The 21,739-nt window shown below is 44.0% G+C and overlaps 1 non-coding gene across 1 annotated transcript; it reads left to right on the top strand.

Annotated features, from left to right (window-relative positions):
• Positions 1-21,152: 21,152 nt before the first annotated feature.
• trnas-gcu (transfer RNA serine (anticodon GCU)) lies at positions 21,153-21,234 on the top strand. The gene has a single exon. It is a non-coding gene; the product is annotated as a tRNA-Ser (tRNA).
• The last annotated feature ends 505 nt before the right edge of the window (positions 21,235-21,739 follow it).

Below are 21,739 nucleotides of genomic sequence, written 5' to 3' on the forward strand. Positions count from 1 at the left end.
TTTATTACGTACATTTCATGACCTGGAATCGTCGTGAGTGTTTTCTTTTGCACCTGTCAATGCCTGGGAGGATAGAGGCAGCTTCACTTTGTAGCCATGAGTTTCTGGTGTGAGAAAGTGGTGTTTAACTCACTATATTTCAGTTTTTGGTCTGTGACTGTGGGTATTATTCAGTACCTGTTTGTTTCTGCTATTGCTCTGTGAGTTTCACCACATATCTTTCAACAACTTGTATGTGAGCATCAGCTTTTGTCTATATCTATCAGTATCTGAGAAGTGAGAAAGGGTTTGATTCTATCCCTATCAGTTTCTGTTACATGCATGTGTCTTTAATCTGCACCTCCTCTGAGTGTGTCTTCGTCTCTGTACTTGTAGGTGAGTATGTGTTTTGCTTTGTATCTCTCAGTCTTTGAAGTGTGAGCCTGGGTTTGTACCTAATTTCCTTTGTACCTTGCAGTTGGGATATGAAAGAAAGATTTTTACACGTTACCTGCCAACTGCTGCTACGTGACTGTGGGTTTCACACTGTATCTGTCAATTTCTTGTCTGGTAATGCGAAGTTTACAGTGTACCTGTCAGTTTCTAGTATGTGAGTGTTGATTTCACTCTGAAAAGAATCATAGATCATAGAATAGTTACAGAACAAATGGAAGCCATTCATCTCATTGTGCTTGTGCTGCTTCTATGCACGAGCAACTCAGCTCATTCCACAGACTCATGTATTCCATGGAAACATGCAATGTTTCCACTTCAGATAATTATCTTTTACCATTTTGAAAGCCATGGTTGAATCAGCCTCCATCACAGTCTCAAGCAGTGCACATCAGATCTTAACCACTCGCTGTGCAAAAGAAGTTTTTCCTCATGTTGCCTTTGGTTCTTTTGCCATTCACCTTAAATCGGTGTCCTCAGGTTACAGAGCCGTGAATAATATTCCACATTGCTTTCTCAGCACTGATGGATTGTGAAGCAGGAGACAGCCAGAAGTCCCACTGAGCCGCACTGACACCGAGCTGGGAATGAAATGAGATGAAGTTCAATCTTTCACAGCGAGATGCTGCAGAGAGATGAGTCCCGAATCAAAGTGAGACTTTCTCATACTTTTGCTGAATTTCATTTCAAACACTCCTTGTACTCTCTGCTAATGAAGCCTTAAAAAAGGGAAAAACAAAATGGCGCTCAAACTCACCACCCTGAAATTAAAAGTTTAATGTTTGACTGACAGAACTGTCACTTCTACTCGCTCTCTTATTGGATGGATGCAACTGTGTTCTCCAACGCAGGGGTGGCATTCAAATCCTCCCATGGGTCCACATGTCAGACTGAGTTCCATGTTGTAGACTCAAGCAAAGGAAATCTGTTCAGTTCCAAAACTATCAGTGAGTTGAAGCTCATTACGATCATCAGCATCAGAGGTCAGAACTACCTGGTGAAAGAAGACAATCTGAAGAAGGATCCACAATTATTCAAAGGCATCGACAAAGTGAAAAACAAGAAAATCGATGAGTCAATGCAAGCCAAACAACAGAAACACTGAAGAATTCCACTCCATTCCAGTCCAGAACCCAGTCCTGTTGTTTTTGAGTCAGGTCACAATTACTGCAACACTTTATATTACCACTTGGCTATCTGCACATTTAGTTAATCAAGCTCTTTGAATCCAGCTCTCTGGTCCTCAAGCAGGCTCCATATGGAAATCAATTCTGCCTTCTGCAAGGCTAAAACCAAACAATGACCTTAAATTAAAAATGCCAAAGAAGAAGGGCTTGTCTAGGATTTGAACTCAGGATCTCTCACACATTAATTAATCACTCACCCTAAGCAAGAATCATACCCCTAGATCAACATGCCACTGATATCAGAACTTCCTTTTAGCTCCTGTGGAATTTCACTGGCAGCCAAAGCCGATCATCCATTTTTTTTCAGAGCAAAGCAACATCCTGCAAATTCTGAAATAAAAACAGAAAGTGTTGGAAATGTTCAGAAACTCTGGCAGCATCTGTGGAGAGAGAAACAGAGTTCGCCTTTCAGGGCGTTTACCTTTTGTTTGAGCCATCCTTTCACACTGCTTCTGTCCACCCAATCTCACTTTCTATTCTATCCAGATTCCACCCACTCACTACCTAAATACATTTATCATGAATTCCTCATATCTTTTAATAATGACAATTTTATATTTCTGGCCTTTGCTTTGGACTCCAGCACAATTGGAATCATGTCTCCATCAACCCAATCAAACCCATTCACTATTTCCTCACATTGCAATGTTTCTTTCACCCTGACAGACGATGGAGTTTATGCTGCTTGATTGCAGTTCTTGCTTCCTGCCAGTAGATGTCACCTCACTCCAGTACAGTGAAGGTTACAAATCTGAGAGCACACAACAAGAAGTTATTGTTCACGTTGTTCATTGTTCAGTGAACAGGTCCCTCTATTCCTGCACACTCTTTAGAACTGTGCCATTAAGTATATATTGCCTCTCCCTATTCCTTCTGCTAAAATGCATCACCTCACACTAGTCACTATTAAAATCCATCTGCACCTGTCTGCCCATTCTGCTAGCCTATCACTGTCTTGTTGCAGGTGGTTCATTTCATCCTCACTGTTTGCCACTTCTCCAAGTTTGGTGTTATCGGCATATTTTGAGATTCTACTCTATATTCCAAGATCCAAGTCATTTATTTGTAGCAAATAAAAAGCAGTGGTTCCAGCAGTGACCCTTGGGGAACAGCACTGTCGACAACCTTCCAGACTGAGAATGAACCATTTATTACGACTTGCTGTTTTCTCTCCTTAAGCCAATTTTCTATCCAATTGGACACTGAACCTCCTATTCCATGAACCTCAATCACCCTTTTATGTGTCGTTTCTTAAAATCCACATAAACAACATCCACTGCATTCCCTTCATAAACCTTCTCTGTTAGTTCATCAAAACATGCAGTTAGATTAGTCAAGCATGAACTCCCATTTATAAATCCATGCTCACTCTCCTCAATTAACTCAAACCTCTCCAAGTGACTGTTCATTTTTTCCCTGATTGTTCTTTCTAAAACCTTACCCACCACTGCTGTTAATCTAACTGGCCTGTAGTTAGCCGGACTGTCCTTGCACCCTTTCTTGAATAAGGGTGTCACATTTGCCACTGTTTAATCCTCTGACACGTCCCCCGTATCCAGGGAAGATTGGAAGATTATAGAAAGCCTTTCTGTTATCTGCATCCACATTTCCTTTCGCAATCTGGGATGAAAGCCATCCGGACCAGGTAATTTATCTTCCTGAAGCATAACCAGCCTTTTCAGTACCTCCCTCTCTCAATTTGTACCCTCTCCATTGCCTCTACACTCTCCACTTCTACTGATATTTTGTCAAATTCCACTTCCTTAGTGATCATTGATACAAGGTTTAACTAGATTAACTAGATTAACATTGCCCTGCAGCTCTAAGTATATATTACCCTCTTTGTCCCTAATGGGGCCCACTTCACCGTTTACTACCTGCTTATTATTTATAAACTGCTTGAAGATTTTTGGGTTCCCTTTCATGTTGACTGCCATTCTATTCTCGTAGAGATAGAGAATAAGCTAAATATGGAAGATATAAATATTTCCCATCCTTGGGTGAGGTGGAATTTTTTTATGCTGTGAGTGGTAATGTCCTGACCCACGAGTGTGGTGGAAGCAGAGACAATCAATGATTTGAAAAGGAAATTGGATGGATACTTGAAGCAAAGGAACTTGCAGGAGGAAAGGGATCGAGCAGGTGAGTGAAACTGAGTAGCTGGCTCCGATAATTGCTGCAGTCACTGCGATCCCCCTTAATTTTGTCCAAGGTGACAATGTTTGCTTCACGCATGTTTTGAGCCCTTGTTGAGCTGGACTATGCAGGGCTCACTGTCCAGTTCCTCCATGACAGGGAAGTCTTGAATTGCACTGAGAGCTACTTCAGTGACAATGTTCTCCGTTATGTAGAGTTCAAGGTAATGCTCCACTCACCTTTCCATCTGCTTGTTAGGTTCAGTGATGATCACCCATGTCTTTGTCTTCAAAAGGTGCTGATTTAGTTACTACTGGGTCCATTGCTTTCTTAATTCCTTCATAAATCCCTCTAGCATGCCCGGATTCATCAGCAGAGTTTTAACCAGTATTGATTGGTACAGTGCCGAGCAGTCTGCAGAGACTTGTTTCTGGCTGCTCTGAGAGCATCTAGATGTGGTTTGCTGGGGACTTGTTTGTAGTTCATGAGGGTTCTCTTCTTAGTTACAGTAACTGACTCCATTTAAGTCCAATAAGCCTCAAACCAGTCAGCATTCCTCCCATCTCTTTTCCCATACACAGTGAGTGCAGAGTTATAGATGGTGGTGTGCAGCTGATTCCACTTTGACACCGCACTGAGACCTTGAGCATTGTTGTCTGATCTCGGATGTCTCCAGGACACCTTGTAGCACAGCTTGACCTGGAAGTAGCTGTTCATCACACAGAATCCATGGTGACAGCATAGCTCCTGCAACCTCTGTCCATTTTCGTTCATCTTGCCAATCCCCTGGTGCTCTATGCACATTGGCAAAGCTGTGTAGTCAGTATCCAAGCTTGTGTTGAAGTCTCCTAGAAGGTACAGTCCCTCAGTGCTGGGAATTCTTCTGATGGCAGTGTCAAGTGTCACATAGAATTGATCCTTGACATCTGGGGTGGAGGTGAGTGTCGGGACATAGATGCACATGAGATTACCTGGGCCCATGCTTGTTGACAAGTGAAGAGTAAGAAGTCTCTCTGAGCCTACTGTGAGTGGTTCACTCATCTCAAGTGGCGTGTATTTTACTGTGAAACCCACTCCATGCTCACGAGTTGCCTCTTGGGCTTTCCCCTGCCAGAAGAAGGTGTAGTGTTTCTCTTTGAGGGATCCACTTTGAACGAGTCTAGTTTCTTGCAGCACAGCAATGTCCACATTGAGCCTTGTGAGTTCCTCGTCGATCACAACTGTCTTGTGTGTGTCATCAACCTGCAGAAGGTTGTCGGTAAGGCCAGGACACATGGTCCTTAGATTCCAGCTTGTGATGCGAAGGACTGGTGTCTTCTTTGTTGAATTTGTTTTTCTTGGTGCATAGATTATCAATCCGTCTGTTCAGAGATGACTCTCCAAGCTCCAAGCACCCATTGAAGCAAGCAGGTCGTGGCTTCACAGCACCAAACTGACTGGGGGCTGCCCAGCTTGGAGTGAATGGTAGCTATCCAATGAGACAGTAAGAGCTCTCCCACTGTCCGAAGTAACCCCTGGCGCTCATACTCTGCACCAATTGAATGAGAGCTTATAATCAGTAACTGTTTATTCCCGGGTTGTGCCAATGTTTAACCACGAAGCTGGAGTGTCCTCTCCAGGGCACAGGCCTGGGCAAATAGTATGGAGACCCTGAGCATCAGGACCCCCTCTCAGCATTGCTCGTATTGTCCAAAGGAAAGGAAAAACCAGTACTGTTTGGTACCAGCTCTACTGTAGGAGTTGCTGGAAAACTGCCTGATAAGTCACAGGTAACCGCCTCCAGGACTCCACTCCGGATTTACTGTCCAGGTTTACTCCCTCAGCCTTCTGATTTATTTATTTAGAGATACAGTACGGAAACAGGCCCTTCCAGCCCACCGAGTCTGTATCGACCATCGACCACCCATTTATACTAATCCTACATTAATCCCGTATTCCTACCACATCCCCTCAATTCGCCTCCCACCTACCTACACTAGGGGCAATTTACAATGGCCAATTTACCTATCAATATGCAAGTCTTTGGCTGTGGGAGGAAACCGGAGCACCCGGCAGAAACCCACGCTGTCACAGGGAGAACTTGTAAACTCTGCACAGGCATGTGCACAGAATCAAACGTGGGTCACTGGAGGTGTGAGGCTGCGGTGCTAACCACTGCACCACTGTGTCTTCTCGAGACACCCATTGAGAAGTGAGACTTTTTGCCCAGAGATGGGGCTCTGTTTCTTGGCATCAGGATGGAACCACACACCAGTAGGCCTGTATGACATGCACAAGGATATCACACACTGCCCCATCTCTGGTACAGATTAGAGTCAGACACTGAACAGAGTGCAACCCACAAGGACATCACAACCTTCCTGCTCTCTGGGACAGGTCAGTGTGATACACCAAACAAACAGCACCCCACAGGGACCTCATAAATGCCACATCCCTGTGACAGATCAAGGTCAGACACTGCAAATATTGCAACCACAGGAACATCACAAATTGCCCCATCCCTCGGACAGCTCGGGGTCTGACATTGAACATATTGCAACAACAAGGACATGACTGTATAACTCCCTCCATTCTGAAAAACAAGCATTCACCCTACTTTTTACCCTGCAGCCAATTTTGGATCCAGACTGCCACTGCCCCTTTAATCCCATCTGCTTGAATTTTGTTAACAAGTCATAGAGAGATGCAAAACTGAAACAGTCCCTACGGCCCACTGAGCCTGTGCTGACCAACCACCACCCATTTATAGTAATCCTACACCATAATCCCATATTCCCTACCACATCCCCACCATTCTCTTACCTACACTCGGAGCAATTCACAACAACCAATTTACCTATCAACCTGCAGTCTTTGCTTGTGGGAGGAAACCGGAGCACCCAGCAGAAACACACACAGTCACAGGGAGAACTTGCAAACTCTGCACAGGCAGTACCCAGAACTGAACCTGGGTTGCGAGAGCTGTGAGGTTGCAGTGCCAACCACTGTGCCATTGTGCTGCCCCAAGTCTAGTTTATGGTACCTTTTCAAACACAATTTTGATGTCCAGACACGTACCATTAACCTCACCACCCTCGTCAACTCTCTCTGAAACTTCATCAAAGAAATTAATTCAGTAATTATTTCAGACACAATCTTCTGTTCACCAATCTGTACTGGCTGTCATTTATTAGCCCATGTTCTACCAAGTGACAGTGAATTTCCTCCTGGATAATTGTCTCTAAAAGTTTCCCCACCACCGACATTAGACTAATTGGTCTGTAGTTCCTGGGTTTATCTCTCTTTTTAAACAGGGCTGTAATATTCACAACCCTTGCAGACTTATCTTTTAATTCTGGAAAGTCTATTGCAGACAATCACTTTGGGCATGACTTTAACCAATTAAAGCAACAGGATACTTGATTAATAAGTCCAGAACTTTTATTGAGAGTAAAATAGTACTTAATAATTGGAAGTAAAATTATCTTGAACAAACTTGGGGAATATAACTTTCCAGCTCTAGCAGGTGTGTGGACTGGTCGAGCTTGGTCTCAGAGTGTCACGGTCCTCTTTGTCCTGTCTAGATCCCTCATCAGGTGGAGAACTTGGTCGATGATCTGAGCCTTTACCCCTGAGGTTTTCTACTGTTCCTGCACACTGAAACCTTACAAGATCCCTACTTTTAACCCCTGGATGGCCATCACACCACCATGTAAAATAATAATTGGTCCAAGCTGTTGCTAGGTACATTTAATTTGTTCTTAATAATGTCTTCCACTAACAGCCACCTGTCCTCAGAATCTCAGACATGAGTACAATGGAGTGGTTTCACACTGTCTCCCCATCTGATCTGAAACAAGTTTCCTATTCATTAAATCTAGACTCTTGAAGGTCACAATGTGACATACCATGGGTTTTATCAGGGGTCCGAGAAAGGTCCATTGTTTGAATAAATTTCGCTGAAACTGCCCTTTCCCACAAAGACACAGAAACTCACAGTAATTAGATTGAACAAACTTTAAATGAAAACCCATTCTCTCTAAAATGTTTATTGATTCATTAATTATAACTCAATCAAGATTCATTACTTTTACAATCATCTGTTTCAGGATGGGTAGCTACTCATTAATTATACAGGATATAAACGTTAGTATTGAACACAAAATGGTTCCTTTGGTCATGTGTTAATTATAAAATGGCTTTCTTAACGTTGTTAGTTTTGACAATGGATACATTATAAAAATGGTCAAGTTAAACTAAGATCGAACTACCCAATCTTACCTCCATCCTCCAGTCCTCTGGCATCATTCCCAAATTCAAGGAGGATTGAAAGATTGTGGTTCGAGTCTCCGCTATTTCCACTCTTACTTCCCTCAGCAACCCAGGATGCAGCCCATCCAGACCGGGTGACTTTTCTACTGTGAGCACTGCGAACCTTGTAATTGTCTCCTCTTTATCTATTTTCATTTCCTCCAAATTCTCCACTTCCTCCTCCTTTCCTGTGACATTTGCAGCACCCGCTTGTTTTGTGATGGCAGATGAAATGTACTTAATTAGTACCTCAGCCACACCCTCTGCCTCCACAGGATCTTCTAATTGACCCACCCTTTCATTGACTGTCCATATGTTGGTAAAAGACTTCAGTGTTCCCAGTTATGTGACCCGCTAATCTTTTCTCATACATCTTGCTGATCTCATTTCCTTTTTCAGCTCTCCTCTGCACTTTCTGTATTCTGCTTGTTTCTCGACTGCATCCGAGTCCTCACATGATTTCTCAGTGAATGGTTTTTGAACTATTTTGTAAAAGGATTGAGTTTTGTAAATTTCTCCCTAGCTCCCCTCATGGTCAGGCAGAAAGTTTAACTGCTGTGTTTTCAAACAGCAACAGCTTTATTTGAAAAGCCATTTTGACAGGATTCCGGGTTTTAATCCAGTCACAAATCTGGTTCTGATGTCTTGTGGCTCCAGCTGTCACATGACCTGTCAGAGGATGACCTCATAATTGACCCAGTCATGGAGCTGTGGGTTGATGTTTAAATTGTTTCAAAATAATTTTCCAGAAGGACAATCAAAATGAATCGATAGACAAAAGGTAGATTTTGTGAATTTGTGCTCCCAGTGGAAATTCCTGCAGAGTTTGCTGGTTTTCATATCCCCAATTCCCCACAGGAAGCTCTGTGCTTGGAGTCTGTATTCATTACATCAACATTATACAGAATCATTTCATGGGAGACCCCAGTGTGAATTGTAGACAGGTGGGCCAGTTTTAACTTTCAAAGTAACACAGAAGCAAAATACTGCAGATACTGGAAATCTGAAATAAAAACAGAAAATACTGGAAATACTCAGCAGGTCTGGCAGCATCTGTGGAGAGAGAGACAGAGTTAACGTTTCAGATCTGTGATCTTTCATCAGAACTGAGCTGAAATTGTCTGAGGGACTGAGATTGTGGAATCAATTTCAGGGTCAAAGACATTGTACTTGGTAAGGATAGGAACATGGAGATTATTAAGTACAGTGCAAAAATATAGATGCTTTTACATTATTTTAATCAAAATTGATTTAAACTTTGTGCTCATGAATCCTATCTTTTGATCACAATGACACTGATAACAATGGAAAAAGCAAGACTTGCATTTCACGACTTTTCAAGTGCAGTCACACAACAGTACAATAGAGTACTCCACAATAAAGATGTATAAGATTCCCACCACACAACTGCCAGACGATGACCATCCCAAACAAGAGAGAATCTAACCATCTCCCTTTGACATTCAATGGCATTACCATCGCTGAATCCCCCACTCTCAACAACCTGGGGGTTACCATTGAGCAGAAACTGAACTCCAGTAACCATATAAATAGTATGGCGACAAGAGCAGGTCAGAGACTAGGAATCCTGCGGCAGGTAACTCACCTCCTGACTCCCCAAAGCCTGTACACTAGTCAGGAGTGTGATGGAATACTCTCCACTTGTCTGGCTGGGTGCAGCTGCAACAATACTCAAGAAACTCAACAGGACAAAGCAGCCCGCTTGATTGGCACCCCATTTACAACATTCTTGCCCTCCATCACTGGCACACAGTGGCAGCAGTGTGTACCATCCACAAGATGCACTGCATCAATGTGCCAAGGCTCCTTAGACAGCACCTTCCAAACCCATGACCTTTATCACCTAGAAGGACAAGGGCAGCAGATGCATGGGAACACCACAACCTGCAAGTTCCCCTCCAAGCCACACACCATCCTGAATTGTAACTGTATCACCGTTCCTTCACTGTTGCTGGGTCAAAATCCTGGAACTCTCTTCATAACAGCAGCACATGGACTGCAGTGGTTCAAGAAGGCAGCTCAGCACCACCTTCTCAAGGCAATTAGGGATGGATAATAAATGCTGGCCGAGCCAGCGACACCCACCTCCCATGAATGAATAAAAAAAATGATAATATCCTGTAATCCTCCAAAGTAGAAAATACAGATGGAAATGAAAAATAATAAAACACAGTCAGCATGGATTTCATAAAGAAAGACTTGATGAACCTTATCTTTGAAAAATCAACAGCAAGAGTAATATAGCAGATGTAGAAGAGTTTAATTTAATAAAGCCTCATCCGTTTATGTGCTTGAACCATCAAATTGTGGGTGAACAAACAAGCACACTAACTGACAGAGCTGCATGTTGTTCTTTCTAAATTACCCTAAAGTAGGGTGTTAATGAGTTAAAGCTTCAGGTTGCTGCAACCAGAATAGCCATTGTCCACTATCAGTTTTACTTTTATAAATAAAGGGTGGAACATTCATTGTGAATCTATAGAAACAGTCTGGTCCTGCACACTGCAGACACATCCACGTCATCACCAACCAGCTCTCCTATAATTGGTGCAGTTATTTGACTTTGCCCCATTCGCTCCATGGAATTACTTTTAAAAGATTTTAAATTACAAGCAGTTTTGTTAATGTTCAGCCTTTGAGAAGAAATCATTCCCTGGCCACAGTGGAGAGAGCATTGAATATAAAACAGTAGACTACCAGGTAACACAGTGAAAGCTGATCAGCTAATCTATAATTACTGACATTTCTTATTTTTGCTCTTGCTATTTGGTTTTTCATCATTTTCAGCTCCTGACTGTGGCTATCATTGTGATTAAATGTGAAAAGATGCACTGTGTCTCAGCCCCGGTATATTGGCTCTTTCTCTGTACAGGGCTGTATCCACTCAGATACAGACAGTGTTTCTCCCTCACTCAACTTTCCAGCCCTGACGGTGCAGAAAGCGCTGCTCAAAGTTACACATTCTGACTGTTTACAGTTGATTAGTGAGAGATTATTAACGTATCCTTCTGCAGCGCTGCCTCGGTTAATAACAGCAGATCGAAGTCACATTTCAGATACAGAAACAGACGCATCAATTATTCACTCTTTCGCAGAGTGAGTGAGGCCGGGGCAAGCAGCAACATTCCGGCCCCACACTCTGCAATTACCCAGCACCAGCGGAAAGCAGTGAATACAGATTCAATCAGTGGGTTAATGTCCATTACAGGGATGCAAGATTCCACAGCCCAGGTCAAACATCCCCATACACCGAGAACAAGCTCAGGAAAACCCGGGGGAGTTAATATCCCAATCACTGAGCATTCCAGTAACATTGAAGAAGTTCCAGAACTGAGTGAACCTTTCAAAGTACAGAAGTGATGACGAGGTCAAAAAGGTCTGAACAGTTGAGGTGACTGAGCGGTTTCAGCTTCTCTGTTCAGGTTGCAGCTTTCACTGGAGGCATGTGTTTAAATCCCACTTCTGACAACTTGATTTTCAGTTACTTTGCAGAGCTTCCTTGAAGGTTTGAGGTAGAGTAAATACAGAGGAACTGTTTCTAACTGCTGAATGGTCAATAACCGAAGGTTACAGATTTAAGGTGACTCACAAAACCAGAAGGAACATGAGGAAAAATTCCTTTCTGCAACGTGTGGTTAGGATTTCAGTCATGTGGATAGATTGGAGAAGCTGGGGTTGTTCTCCTTGGAGAGGAGATTTGATAGAGGTGTTCACAATCATGAGGGGTCGTGACAGACCCGATAGAGAGAAACTGTTGGGAGAAGGATTGAGACTCAGGTAAAAGCTGTGGCTCCGTTGGTCACACTCACCTCGAAATCACAAGCTTCTGGGTTCAGATTTCACAGCTGACACTCCAGTGCAGCACTGAGGGTGTTGAAGGTGCTGCCTTTCAGGTGTGATGTTAAACCAAGACCTGGTCTGCATGTTTGGGTGAATGTAAAAGATCCCATGCTGCAATTTCAAACAAGTGAAGAGCAAGTATTTTATTTTTATTGAGAGCTACAGCACTGAAACAGGCCCTTCAACCCACCTTGTCTGTGCCAACCAACAACCACCCACTTGTACTAATCCTGCAGTAATCCCATATTCTCTACCTCCACTAGGGGCAATTTACAACAGCCAATTTCCCTATCACCTGCAAGGGAGGAAATCGGAGCACCCGGCAAAAACCCACATGGTCACAGGGAGAACTTGCAAACTCCACACAGTCAAAACCCAGAGTCGAACCTGGGCCCTTGGAACTGTGAGGTTGCAGTGCTAACCATTGCACCACCCCCGGTGTTATGACCAATATTTGCCCCTCAATCAGATCAGTTAGACATTATCACATTGCTGTTTGTGAATATCAGCTGCTGCATTTCTGACATTGCAACAGTGATTACACTTCAAAAGTATTTCATTGTCTTCAAAGTGCTTTGATATTTCAAGTGGTCTTGAAAGGTGCTATATAAATACAAGTCTTTTCTTTCTTTATCACAACACATTGCAGTGTAAAAATTGGTTCTTCATGTCACCTCTGGTTCTTCTGCCAATCTCCTGATATCTGTGTCCTCTGCTTATTGACCCTTTTACCACTGGAAACAATTTCTCCTTATTTAAAATATTGAAAACCTTCATGATTTTGAACAAATGTGTCAAATCTCTTCTGAATTTTCCCTGCTGCGAGGAGAACAACCCCAGCTTCTCCAATCTCTCCACATAACTGAAATCCCTCACCCTGCTACCATTGTGGTAAATCTCATTTTTATTCTTTCATGGGATGTGGGCACTGCTGACACAATGTGATTCCTGTCAATGCAGCGGTCCGCTGACATCATCGGACTGTGCCAAGCTGCGCATAGGCACAGCTACATCTTGCCAGGATTAAGTGGCACATGCGCAGGATGATGTCATTGCACAGCGCCAACGTCATCGCATATCTGCGCCTGGTCCATCTTCGCACATGTGAGCTAAAGCGTCACCGGGTATCCAGCCCCTCACTCAGCTAGAGGAAGCGGCTGAATAGGAGACTTTGAGGCTGGAGCTCTCCCCCCTCGGCAACTCGCTCCAGGCCTCGACGCTTCCTCCCCTCAGCCGCTCGCTCCACACCTCGATGCTCCCCTGGACAATTGTTCCCCACCCGCGTCATCCAGCTCTCTGGCTGCTTGCTCTCTGCCCCCCAACCCCTGCTCCAGCCGCTAGCTCTAGGCCGTGCCACTTCCCTCCTCTAGGGCACTCACTACTCGCTCCTACGTCACACTTTGCAGCCCACCTTACTTCTTCGGGCGGCGCGTGGAGACTGGACAAACGTGGGAGCAAGTGGCCGAGAGAAGGGAAGCAGCGCGGCCTCGAGCTAGTGGCTGGAGGGGAGGGGGTTGGTGGGGAGTGAGCGAACGACTGGAGAATGGGGTGACATGATCGGGAGACAATCGGCCAGGGAAGTAGTGGGGGGGGGGAGCAGCGAGGTCTGGAGCGAGCGACTGTGGAGGGTGGAAGCGGCCGGTGCGAAGGAGGGGGAGAAAGCGAGTTGTGCCACCTAGTGGTTGCATTGTCAGCAAACGCAGCCTTTATTGTCCATCCTTAATTGCCCTTGAGAAGGTGGTGGTGAGCCGCCTTTTTGGAGCTGCTGCAGTCCATGTGTTGTACGTAAACCCACATTGCTGTTAGGAAGGGAGTTCCAAGATTTTGATCCTGTGACAGTGAAGGAATGGTGATCTCGTTCCCAGTCAGGACAGTGTGTAACTTGGAGGGGAGCTTGCAGATTGTGGTGTTCCCATTCATCCAATGTCCTTCTCGGTGGTCGAGATTGGGGGTTTGGAAGGTGCTGTCGAAGGAGGCTTGGTGAGTTGCTGCAGTGCATCTTGTAGATGGTACACACTGCTGCCACTGTCCACTGGTGGTGCAGGAAGTGAATATTTAAAGTAGTGGATGGAGTGCTGATCAAGTGATCTGCTTTATCCTGGATGGTGTTGAGTTTCTTTGGTGTTGTTGGAGCTCCACTCATCCAGGCAAGTGGGGAGTATTACATCACACTCCTGACTTGTGCCTTGTAGATGGTGGACAGGAGGTGAGTTACTTGCAGCAGAATTCCCAGCCTCTGACCTGCTCTTGTTGCTACGGTATTTATATGACTGATCCAATTCAGTTTCTGCTCATCGGTAACCCCCCCGGATGTTGATTGTGAAGGATTCAGCAATGGTAATGTCATTGACTGTCAAGGGGAGATGGTTAGATTCACTCTTGTTGGAAATGGTCATTGCCTGGCATTTTTGTGGCGTGCATGTTACTTGCCACTTATGAGTCCAAGCCCAATCTTGCCCAGGTCTCTCTATATGTGGACACGGACTGCTTCAGTATCTGAGGAGTTACTAATGCAACTGAACATTTTGCAATCATCAGTGAACATTTCCACTTCTGACCTTATGATGGAAGGAAGTTTATTGATGAAGCAACTGAAGACGGTTGGGGCCTAGGACACTACCCTGAGGAACTCCTGAGCGATGTCTGGTACTGAGATGATTGGCCAACAACAACCAGCACCATATTCCTTTGCGCAATGTATGACTCCAACCAGTGGAGATTTTTCTCTTTGATTGCCATTGACTTCAATTTTGCAAGGGCTCCTTGATGCCCTTGGCAAGAGCAGTCACTGTCACCTCACCTCACCTCCTGAATTCAGCTCTTCTGTCCATATTTGGGCCAGTGCCATAATGAGGTCAGGAACTAAGTGGCCCTGGCGGAACCCAAAGTGAGCATTGGTGAGTAGGTTATGGCTGTGTAAGTGCTGCTTGATAGCACTGTCAACGACACCTTCCATCACTTTACTGATGATCAAGAGGAGGCTGATCAGGCAGGAATTGACCGGGTTGGATTTGTCCTGCCTTTTGTATACAGAACATACCTGGGCAATTTTCCACATTGCTGGGTAGATGCCAGTGTTGTAGCTTGGCGGGCGGCGTGGCTAGTTCTGGAGCACAAGTCTTCAGCACTGCAGCAGGATGTTGTCAGTATCCAGAGCCTTCAGCCATTTCTTGATATCATGTGGAGTGAAGTGGATTTAGCTGAAGATTGGCACCTGTGATGCTGGGGACCTCAGGAGGAGGCCGAGATTGATCATCTACTTGGCACTTCTGGCTGAAGATGGTTGCAAATGATTCAACCTTGTATTTTGCACTGATATACTGGTCTCCCCTATCATTAAGGATGGGGATATTTGTGGAGCCTCGTCCTCCTGTTAATAGTTTAATTATCCACCACCATTCAGGACTGGATGTGGCAGGACTGCAGAGCTTTGATCTGATCTGTTGGTTGTGAGATCACTCAGCTCTGTCTATTGCATGCTGCTTCCGCTATATGACATGCAAGTAGTCCTGTGTTGTAGCTTCACTCATTTTTACGTCTGCTTGGTGCTGCTCCTGACATGCCCTCCTGCACACTTCATTGAACCACTATTGCTCCCTTGGCTTGATGGTAATGGTAGAGTGAGGGATATGTCAGGCCATGAGGTAACATATTGTGTTTAAATACAATTCTGCTGCTGCTGATGGCCCACAGTGCCTCATGGATGCCCAGTTTTGAGCTGCCAGATCTGTTCATTTCTTCCATCAGATATAATTGGAAAAAAAATTCTGAAGAAATGCATGAACTAAATAAAAAGGAGAGAGAAATAAATACTGACAAAATAGATGGCAGCATTTGGAAGGTAAAAAGATTTCAGTTTGATTACTGATGAGTGAGGAATATATCACACTTTGGAGCTTCTGGAAGTGGATTTACTGATAGTCTGGGGAATTGATAGGAAACTGCTTCATAGTTGGTGGAACAAATTCCCGCCCTTGGAGTGGAGCCAACAGCTGCAACCGTCCAATAACAGACAGAGTCGAAGTACTGTATCAGGCCTTGTTAGCTCAGTTGGTAGAGCATGAGACTTTTAATCTCAGGGTCTTGGATTTGAGACCCTTGTTGTGTGGTTGTTCTTCCCTTTTTCAGTCTTCATCAGCAGAGAGTTCAAGGAGTGTTTGAAATTAAATTCAACAACATCACCAGATTTCAACTACTCCCCCCCCCGCCCCCTCCCAGTGTAGTTGACAGGACTCTCAACCTCTGCCTTCCCCCTTCCCCTCCCTCCCAGAACTGCGACAGGGTGCCCCTTGTCCTCACTTTCCACCCCACCTGCCTCCACATCCAAAGGATCATCCTCCACCATTTCCTGCACCTCCAGCGTGATGCCACCACAAAACGCATCCTCCCATCCCCTGTCAACATTGTGAAGGGATTGTCCCCTCCGTGACACCCTGGTCCACTCCTCCATTACCCCCGATACCTTGTCCCCTTCCCAAGGCACCTTCCCATGCAATCGCAGGAGATATAATACCTGCCCTTTTCCCTCCTCTCTGCTCATTAGCTAAAGCCCCAAACACTCCTTTTTGGTGAAGCAGCGATTTACTTGTACTTCTTTCAATTATGTATACTGTATTCACTGCTCACAGCTCCTCTAAATTGGGGAGACCAAACGCAGATTAGGTGGAACACCTCTGCTGAGGCCGAAAGCATGACCCTGAGCTTCTGGTTGCTTGCCATTTCAACACTCCCCCCTGCTCTCATGTCAACATTTCTGTCTTTGGCCTGTTCCAGTGTTCCAGTGAAAATCAACCCAAGCTCGAGGAGCAGCACCTGACCTTTTGATTCGGCACTCTACAGCCTTGTGGATTGAACATTGTGTTCAAAAACATCAGAGCATGACTGGTGTCAGGCAACCACAAGCATTAACACACTCTTTGCCTTTGTCCCAGGACAGCTTTGTTATTTAATCTCTCCTGCCCTCTGCCCTATCAAACACCTTCCCCTTTGTTCTCTCCCATATGCCCCTCCCCTTCACTTGTTTAAAACCTAATTCTTTTCTAACCAGTGTCAGTTCTGATGAAAGGTCACAGATCAGCACAGTGGTGCAGTGGTTAGCACCGCCACCTCGCAGTTCCAGGGACCTGGGTTCGATTCCTGGTACAGCCTGTGTGGAGTTTGCAAGTTCTTCCTGTGTCTGAGTGGGTTTTCTACGGTTTCCTCCGACAAGCCAAAAGACTTGCAGGTTGATAGGCAAATTGGCCATTATAAATTGTCAGTAGTACAGGTAGGTGGCAGGGAAATATAGGAACAGGTGGGGATATTTGGTAGGAATATGGGATTAGTGCAGGATTAGTATAAATGGGTAGCTGATGTTCAGCACAGACTCGGTGGGCCGAAGGGCATGTTTCAGTGCTGTATCTCTAATCTAATCTAACCAGAAACATTAACTCTGTTTCTCTCACCACAGATGCAGCCAGAGCTATTGAGTATTTCCAGCACTTTTTGTTTTTATTTCAGATTTCCAGCATCTGCAGTATTTTGCTTTTATTGTGTCAGAAAGTCTTTCCTTGATTCGGGACTCTGACCTCGCTCCAGAATCTCTCTGCTAAAGATTGAACTTTATCTCATTTCACTCACAGCTCAGGGTCAGTGTGGCACAGTGGGACTTCTGGCTGTCTCCCACTTCACAATCCATCAGTACTGAGAAAACAATGGCGAATATTACTCACATGTTGTGTTCTGTAACTTTTTACAAACACTTCAATGTATATATTGTCTTCCAAAGCAGTGACAGAATGGTGGCTTTAGTGTGTTGTTGAAATAGCTTTGTTGAGTTCGTGCTGTGCTAACAGTTAAACAGTTCTTGGTTCAATCCCAGGTTTTGGCACTTTCAACCTCTCCTGTGTCTTTTTCTTTGGCTCCAATTGTCAAGCTGCATGATTTACTCTGAAATTAGCACCAGAGAACCAAGGCACCAGCGAGCATGAGGAGCTGAAATTAGCACAGATCAAATCCACGTAATATTTCTGACTGAAGATGGTTGCAAATGCTTCAGCTTCATCTTTTGCACTGACATGCTCAGCACCACCATCATTGAGGATGTGAATGTTTTTGGAGCCTCCTCATCTTGTTAGTTATTTAATTATCCACCACCATTCACGACTGGATGTGGCATGACTGTGGAGCTGTGATCTGATCCTGAGGGAGATATCTGTGCGTGGAGTGGCGGGATGTATGGAGAGTGATCCTGAAGAGGGTGTCCGAGCCTGGAGTGGAAGCTTTCCGTGGAGGTGCAGGAGTAGGCCATACAGCCCCAGTGTTTTATAAAGGTTTAGCATAACTTATTTGCTTTTACTCTATGCCTCTATTAATAAAGCCAAGTGTCCTGTTTGCTCTTCGCAACCTTTTCAAACCTTGATCAAAAAAGATTGGTGTACATTGTCTCATTCTTCCTCCCAAACTGTATCACTTCACAATTCTCTGTGTAAAATTTTATCTGTTGTGTGAAAGCCCATTTTACCAGTGTGTTTAAGTTCCTCTGAAGTGTGTTACTGTCACTGGCATAGGACGCAATTCACGAGCATTCTTTGATGCTATCTCCATGGAAAGAGCAATCTTACACACTAGCTCAAATTGGGATTTTGTGTGTTTAGTATCTTTTCTCATCCACCAATATAAGCACAAATCTGTCTCATAATGTACGGTCTAAGAATGTGCCAATGTTGCAATGTGGTGATAAATTCTTCAGTGTCACAATGTACTCACCAACTGTTTCACTACTTTTCTGATTTCTGGATCCAAGTTTGTAGCTTTCCGCGATCTCTAGTGGCTTAGGGTTGAGCCTCACTTCAACGAAGAAACGGAAAATTATGATTTAAAGATTACACTGTCAAGCATTCACATCTCTGTCTTCTCCTGAACCTCGAGTTCAAATTTGTTTGTGACGTTGAGTCACACGTTAAGACAGCACAGTCTTTGTCTTTGTGAAGGGATTGATTTGGGAATGGCTGTTTGAAACTGTCCCTTCTTGCGCAGAAATTCAGTGCAAATACTTAATCACTCATAATTTCCTTGAGAGAAATTTGTTCACAATCGCATTCGACAGGAAACTGCCTCAGCATTAATCTCACTGAAGCAGAATGTGACCGTGTTGTGTGTTTCAGAATGTTGGTGCCGTTATTTGTCGCTTTTAACCGAGACTGGGAGACAGGGCAAGGTTCATCCGAGTTTGGAATATATTATCATTCAGGAGGAAGAAAAATCATCAGGAACCAAATAAGAAAACCCAGTCTCCAGATTTGAGAATCTGTAGATCCGCTTTGGGAAAGTGAATCAGAGCAGAATGAAGGGTGAACAGTCCAACTGCCCAGAAGAGATGAAGACACAGCTCAGTCAACACATTCCCCTGGTTTATGATGCTGGAACATTCCTCACACAGAAATGATTCAACCCAATGACAAACATTCTTACAGCTGATAATTTATGCTACTGATTTAAGGGCTGTCTCATGTGGTTACCGAGTGATGATGAGAAGATATTAAACTTTGTTCTATTCAATCTAGCTGTGATGAAGTTTGAATTTTTCTACCTGTTATAAACAGTATTTGAAGGGTCTCGGTAACAATGTTCAGTGTTGATGAGAGTGGGGTCTGGGTGAGAAGCTGCTGAGTGTGACAGGGTCAGGACTGGATGCAGGAAGTTCTCTGACAGTCTCCCTCTATCTCTCTAATGGATTTGAGTTGATTTACGACTGGTAGCTTTTATTTTCCTTTTCTTATTTAGAGATACAGCACTGAAACAGGCCCTTCAGCCCACCGAGTCTGTGCCAACCAGCAACCACCCATTTATACTAATCCTACATTAATCCCATATTCTCTACCACATCCCCACCATTCTCCTACCACGTACCTACACAAGGGACAATTTACAATGGCCAATTTATCTATCAACCTGCAAGTCTTTTGGAGGTGGAAAGAAACCTGAGCACCCGGCGGAAACCCACACAGACACAGGGAGAACTTGCAAACTCCACACAGGCAGTACCCAGAACTGAATCCTGGTCGCTGGAGCTGTGAGGCTGTGGTGCTAACCATTGCGCCACTGTGCTGCTGTTGGTGTTTTGATAAATGAAGGAAGTTCCCTCCACCCATTTTTTTTGGACAGACAGTGTGGTGTAAGGATGTAAAGGGTTAATGCTGAAGATAGTGGGATCAACCCCTCCCACTGTCAGAGTGATGATGTAACAGTCACATGAGATGAAGTTTGGGAGAAGAGAGAGCAGCACCAAGGATATTGTGTAAATTAGAAAAGAGTTCTTAGTTCTTTCAGCAGGAACTGTGTCCAGAAAATATCGAGAACCTCACAATTTTATTATTCAGGAATAGGAACACAGATATTAATTCCAAGTGACATTTCTGGGACCAATTAACAAAAAAAGTAGAGAATAATATTGCTCACTGATTGAAATCCCCCAGTGAGGAGACAGTTAAACAGGTGATCTGTTGGGGCATCCTTCGATCCAAGGTTTCAGCAACATTTAATCTCCATTTTTGGTGAAATTCTCTGTTATTTGCAATTTTTTTTATCAGCTTTGATGGGCGAGTGAAATAACTGAAAAAATTGAACAGTTCCATCCTTTCTTTTCTTCCTTCTTCTCTTCTTTCCATCAGTTTCTCTTTTCTGTCCCAGATCAATATAATGATGAGTATCCCAATTTAATCTGCTGTTTCTGGTGTTTTATCCATTCCAATTAAAATTTCAACATTCCAATCAAATCTATTTGTTATTCCACAGTGTCTCTCCATGTGTTTTATTCTGTTGTATTCTCTCACAGTCTGTTTGATGATCAATGTTACATCTCACTCTCTGTTCTGGTGAAGATCAGACGCAGTGATATCTGTTTACACCACCCGACAAGTCGGCCTGAGGCTGTGCCTCGCTGATCATGTGGAGTTAAAGCAATTCTTCCAGTCAGTTAGTTCAGTTTTCATTTCATGAGAAATTCGGTCATCATGACTTTGTCAGTGACCTAATGGTTCAGGTGTCTGAGTGATGTTAATCATGATGTGATGAAATGATTGTATGTTCCAGTCTTTCCGTGGTGGGTTTTCACACTGAGTAGAAACGTGTTGGACATGGTCTGGAAATGTTTCACACCGCTCCATTCCCAACTTCATTTACTGACAGAAGATATATTTCCATCATTACACAGCTGGCTGCACAGCCAGAAGCTGTGCTGAAGGTGACAGCTATGTTTGTTCAACTGACAAGGTGGCCGAGAGGTTAAGGCGATGGATTGCTAATCCATTGTGCTTTGCACGCGTGGGTTCGAATCCCATTCTTGTCGCTAGTTTATGAACAGTGCAGCGTATTGTTTATGTGTCAAGTCAGCCTCGAAACCTGTTCTTGTCAATGTCCAGACAGTGATTCGAGAATTGTTTATACTTTATTAAAATTGAGACAGACAATTGGAATTCTTCACCCAAACTGCACTGGAATGAAGATCAAATAGGGATCACGAAACGGAGCAGGATTTTTCCTCCCCTCCTTCCTTCCATCTTTACTTTCTCTGGATTTGCACCAAGTGAAAGACAAATGGGAAAAGCAAATGGCGAGGGAGCAGATGCAGAAAATTATCCTTTGGCAAGAAATGTATTTTCAAATCTTCTTGATAGATTAAGTGAGTGAGCAATGCTTTGGCAGATGGAGTTTAAAATGAGGGGTCATCTACTACCTACTACCAAGATTAGAGTGTTTTTTTGTAAGAGGTGAGATGTTAGAAACGGCGGAGGAGTAGAGACCCGAATACTGAATTAATAAAAGCTAGTGGACTGGTAGAAAATAATGTGAAA

This window comes from Heterodontus francisci, unplaced genomic scaffold (genome assembly GCF_036365525.1).
Source record: "Heterodontus francisci isolate sHetFra1 unplaced genomic scaffold, sHetFra1.hap1 HAP1_SCAFFOLD_75, whole genome shotgun sequence".
NCBI classification, from domain to species: domain Eukaryota; kingdom Metazoa; phylum Chordata; class Chondrichthyes; order Heterodontiformes; family Heterodontidae; genus Heterodontus; species Heterodontus francisci.